The following is a 6051-nucleotide window of genomic DNA, read 5'->3' on the forward strand; positions in this document are numbered from 1 at the left end:
CATATTTATCTCAGTCACCATGAGGTAGCATAAATATTTTTGGTCCAACCTTTGTACTTTTAGGGTTTTTTTCCCAATTGAAATTTTTATATGGATTCTCAGTACATATGCAAAAGATTAGTGGCATAAATGTATTTTTTATGAAGTGAAGAGTGGAGTTGATGAGCTTAAAATTGAAATTCAGATTCTGGTTAAATAAGAAGTCTTAATTTATTTTAGTTTCATAGTATTTTAAAATATCTGATTTACATAAGTAGCAGCAAATGGTGATTCATGTTTTTAACTTTTCATTTTGAAATATTTTTTAGATTCATAGAACTGTTCCAAAGGTAGCAGAGAATCCTGTAATCCTTCACCTAGCTTCCTGTAATGTTAATATTTTACATAATCATGATGTAGTATTAGCAAAACTAAGAAATTATCATTGATAGATTATTTAAATTTTATTCTTACTTCACCAGGTTTTCCACTAATTTTTTTTCTATTCCAGAATTCGAACTAAGATACCACTTTACATTTATTTAGCTGTCATTTGTCTTAGTCTCTAACAGTCTGCCACAGTATCCTTGCCTTTTTTTCTTTCATGACCTTGATACTTTTGAAGAGTAATGGTCAAAAATAGTGGATGATATCTCAGTTTGTCTGATATTTTCTCATGATTAGCCTGAGGTTGTTATGAATTTTTGAAAATACCACCATAGTGATGAGCCCTTCTCTTTATATTATGTCAGGGAGTGCTTTGTTAAGCTATATCTGCTAAGGTTTTCTACTGTAGGTTAGTATTTGTTCTCTGGAATTACTATAAATGAATGGATGAGTATATACAAGTTTATAGCCTCAAGGGAAAAGAGATTAGTCTTTGCTTCCTGGAGAGATGCATATGAAAGAACATGTGACTATGTTGAAACCACCACAAGAATTAGTATATTTTGGGAGATATGAGGTAGCATAAAAAAACAGTTTCTCACTTAATTTAGTTTTATCCAGTTGTTAACATTGAGTGGATATTGCCTGCAATAACTATTACTATGGTGTTCTAATGCTAATGGTGTGCCTGTTCTTTTGCCTATCCCACACTGCCTTGATTAAGGTAGTAAACCTTGATATTGGGTAATGTGAGACTTCCAAATTTTTTCTTTTAAAGAATTTTTTTCACCATTATGGTTTATTTACCTTTTCATGTAAATTTTAGAATGCACTTGTATATACAAAAATGCTTGCTGGGCCTTTGATTGAAAGTGCCTTGAGTCTATGGATGAAATAAGGGGAATTTACATCTCAACAAGATTGTCTTTATGAATCTTTCTCTACCTTTATTTATATTTTTAATAATTTTCATCCTATACATATTTTGATATATTTATACCTAAGGACTTTGTTATTTTTTTGGTACAATTATACATTTTTTAAAAATTTCAAATCACAATTGTTTATTTCTTATATATGTAGGTATACAATTGACTTTCATATACTGACTGCTCATATGTCCTGCAACCTTACTAAAGTCATTTTTAATTCTAATAGTTTATTGTAGCTCCTTTCAGATTTTCTCCATGAAATATGTCACATGAAAGTATTACAGTTTTACTTTTCAATATGTCACATAAAAGTATTTAAAGATTTTTTTAGGTTTTTTAAAATTCTAATTTGTTATATATGACACCAGAATGCAATTCAATTCATATTACACAAATAGAGCACAATTTTTCATGTCTGGTTGTACACAAAGTAGAGTCACACCATTTGTGTTTTCATACATGTACTTAGGTTAATGATGTCCATCTCATTCCACCGTGTTTCCTACCCCCATATTCTCTCCCTTCCCCTTCCTCCCCTCTTCCCTATCTAAAGTTTGTCTATTCCTCCCATGCTCCACCCCTGCATCCTCATTATGAATCAGCATCCTTATATCAGAGAAAACATTTGGGTTTTGGGGATTGGCTAACTTCACTTAGCGTTATATGCTCCAACTCCATCCATTTACTTGCAAATGCCATGATTTTATTCCTCTTTTAATGCAGAATAATATTCCATTGTTTATATATACCACATTTTCTTTATCCATTCATCTACTGAAGGCCATCTAGGTTGGATCCACAGTTTAGCTATTGTGAATTAAGCTGCTGTAAAATATTGATGTGGCTGTGTCCCTGTAGTATGCTGTTTTTAAGTCCTTTGAGTATAGGCAGAGGAGAGGGATAGCTGGGTCAAATGATGGTTCCATTCCAGATTTCATAAGGAATCTCCATACTGCTTTCCATATAGGCTGCACCACTTTGCAGTCCCACTAGCAGTGTATAAGTGTGCCTTTTCCCACCACATCCTCGCCAATACTTATTGTTGTTCTTAATAGTTGCCATTCTGACCGGAGTGAGATAAAATCTTAGAGTAGTTTTGATTTGCATTTCTCTAATTTTCGAGAGATGTTGAACATTTTTTCATATGTTTGTTGACTGATTGTATATCTTCTAAGAAGTGTCTGTTCAGTTCCTTGGCCCATTTATTGATTGGGTTGTTTTTTTTTTGGTGTTAAGATTTTTGAGTTCTTTATATATCCTAGAGATTAGTACTCTACCTGATGTGCGTGTGGTAAAAATTTGCTCCCAAAATGTAGGCTCTGCATTTACCTCATTGGTTGTTTCTTTTGCTGAGAAGAAGCTTTTTAGTTTGAATTCATTCCATTTATTGACTCTTGATTTTAATTCATGAGCTATAGGAGTCTTATTAAGGAAATTGGGTCCTAATCTGACATGATGGAGATTTGAGCCTACTTTTTCTTCCAATAGGTGCAGTGTCTCTGGTTTAATTTCTAGGTCCTTGATCCACTTTGAGTTGAATTTTGTGCATGGTGAGAGTTAGGGGCTTAATTTCATTATGTTCCATATGGATTTTCAGTTTTCCCAGCACCATTTCTTCAAGAGGCTATCTTTTCTCCTATGTATGTTTTTGCACCTTTGTCTAATATAAGTTGACTGTATTTATGTGGGTTTGTCTCTGTGTCCTCTATTCTGTACCATTGGTCTACAAGTCTGTTTTGGTGCCAATACCATTCTGTTTTTGTTACTATTGCTCTGAGGTATAGTTTAAGGTCTGGTATAGTGATGCCGCCTGCCTAAGGATTGTTTTAGCTATTCTGGGTCTCTTATTTTTCCATATAAATTTCATGACTGCTTTTTCTATTTCTATGAGGGATGTCATTGGGATTTTGTTTAGAATTCTATCAAATCCGTATATGCTTTTGTTAGTGTGGTCATTTTGACAATATTAATTCCACCTAACCAAGAACAAGGGAGATATTTCCATCTTCTAAGGTCTTCTTTAATTTCTTATTTTAGCATTCTGTAGTTTTCATCGTGTAGGTCTTTCACTAAGTTAAGTCCCTGGTATTTTATTTTTTTATTTTTTATTTTTTAAGGCTATTGTAAATGGGGTGGTTTTCCTCATTTCTCTTTCAGAGGATTTGTCACTGATATACAGAAATGCACTTGATTTATGGGTGTTTATTTTATATTGTGCTACTTTGCTGAATTCATTTATTAGTTTTAGAAGTTTTCTGGTGGAATTTTTGGGATCTTCTATGAGTAGAATCATATCATCATCAAATAGGCTAATTTGAGTTCTTTTCCTATCCGTATCCCTTAAATTTCTTTCGACTAATTGCTGTGACTAGTCTTTGAACAACTGTGTTAAATAAAAGTGGTGAAAGAGCGCATCCCTGTCTTATTCCAGGTTTTAGCGGGAATGCTTTCAATTTTTCTCCATTTAGAATGATATTGGGCTGGGGCTTAGCATAGATAGCTTTTACAATGTTGAGCTAAGTTCCTGTTTTCCCTAGTTTTGTTTTGAACATGAAATATTCGACAATATTTTATCAAATGCTTTTCCCACATCTATTGAGATAATCATATGGTTCTTATCTTTAAGTTTATTGATGTGATGAATTGCATTTATTGATTTCCATATGTTGAACCAACCTTGAATCTCTGGGATGAACCGCCCGCCCCTCCTGCCCCTTGATCAGGGTGCACTATTTTTTTGATATGTTTTTGTATTCAATTTGCCAGAATTTTATTGAGAATTTTTGCATCTATCTGAGAATGTTTCACTAGAGATACTGGTCTGAAGTTCTCTTTCTTTGATGTATCTTTGCCACATTTTGGAATCAGGGTGATATTGACCTCATAGAATGAGTTTGGAAGTGTTCCTTCTTTTTCTATTCATGAAATAATTTGAGGAGTATTGGTATTAGTTCTTTGAAGGTCTTATAGAACTCAGCTGAATATCCATCTAGTCCTGGGCTTTTCTTGGTTGGTAGGCCTCTGATAGTGTCTTCTGTTTTATTACTTGTAATTGATCTGTTTAAATTGTGTATATCATCCACTCTGCCCTATCTAAATCATGTGACTATAGACATTTGTCAATGCCTTCAGTATTTTTTATTTTATTGAAGTACAAACTTTCAAAATAATTTCTAATTATCTTCTGTATTTCTGTACTGTCTGTCATGATGTTTCCTTTTTCATCACAGATGTTAGTAATTTGAGTTTTCTCTCTCCTCTTTGTCAGCATGGCTAAATATTTATCAATTTTATTTATTTTTTCAAAGAACCAACTTTTCATTTTGTCAATTTTTTCAATTATTTCTTTTGTTTCAATTTCATTGATTTCAGCTCTAATTTTAATTGTTTCCTGTCTTTTACTGCTTTTGGTGTTGATTTGTTCTTCTTTTTCTAGGGCTTTGAACTGTAACATTAGGTCATTTATTTGTTGACCTTTTCTTCTTCTAAGGAATGAATTCCATGCGATGAACTTTCCTCTTATTAACTGCCTTCATAGTGTCCCAGAGATTTCAATATGCTGTGTCACTGTTCTCAATTTCCTTTAAGAATTTTTTAATCTTTTCTTTGATGCCTTTTGCAATCCATCGTTCATTCAGTAGCATATTATTTAGTCTCCAGGTGTTAGAGTAGCTTTTATTTTTTATTTGATCTTTGATTTCTAATTTCAATCCATTATGATCTGATAGAGTGCAGGATAGTATCTTTACATTTTTGTATTTGATAAGAGTTGCTTTGTGGCATAATATAAGATCTGTTTTAGAGAAGGATCCATGTGCTGCTGAGAAGAAGGTATATTCACTCATTGATGGATAAATATTCTATATGTCAGTTAAGTCTAAGTTACTGATTGTTTTATTGAATTCTATAGTTTCTTTGTTCAGCTTTTGTTTGGATGATCTATCCAGTGGTGAAAGAGGTGTGTTAAAGTTATCCAGAATTACTGTTTTGTAATCTATTTGATTCTTAAACTTGTCAAAGAGTTTGTTTGATGAAAGTAGATGCTCCATTATTTGGGGCATATATATTTATAATTGCTATGTCTTGTTGATGAATGGTTCCCTTGAGCAGTATGAAATGTCCTTCTTTTTATCCCTTTTGATTAACTTTGGCTTGAAGTCTACTTGATTTGATATGAGGATGGAAACCCCTGCTTGTTTCTGAAGTCCATGTGAGTGGTATGTTTTTTCTCAAACTTTCACCTTCAGTCTGTGTATGTCTTTTCCTATGAGATGAATCTCTTGGAAGCAGCATATTATTGGATTTTTAAATCCAATCTGCCATTCTATGCCTTTTGATTCGTGAGTTTAGGTCATTAACATTCAGGGTTACTATTGAGACATGATTTGTATTTGCAGCCATTCTTGTTTATTTTTGGTATTTAACAGACATGGTTTCTCCTTCGATTTTTCCTTTAGTGTAATACCTCCCTCTGCTGATTTTCATTGTTGTTTTTCATTTCCTCCTCATGGAATATTTGCTGAGGATATTCTGTAGTGCAGGCTTTCTAGCTATAAATTCTTCTAACTTTTGTTTATTAGAAGGTTTTTATTTCATCATCAAATCTAAAGCTTAATTTTGCTGGATATAAGATTCTTGGTTGACAGTTATTTTTCTTTCATTGCTTGGTATATGTTTTTCAGGATCTTCTTCTAGCTTTCAGGGTCTGGGTTGAAAAATCTGCAGATATCCTAATTGGTTTCCCTCGTATGTA

The sequence above is a fragment of the Ictidomys tridecemlineatus genome, chromosome 3 (genome assembly GCF_052094955.1).
Source record: "Ictidomys tridecemlineatus isolate mIctTri1 chromosome 3, mIctTri1.hap1, whole genome shotgun sequence".
Taxonomy (NCBI): Eukaryota; Metazoa; Chordata; class Mammalia; order Rodentia; family Sciuridae; genus Ictidomys; species Ictidomys tridecemlineatus.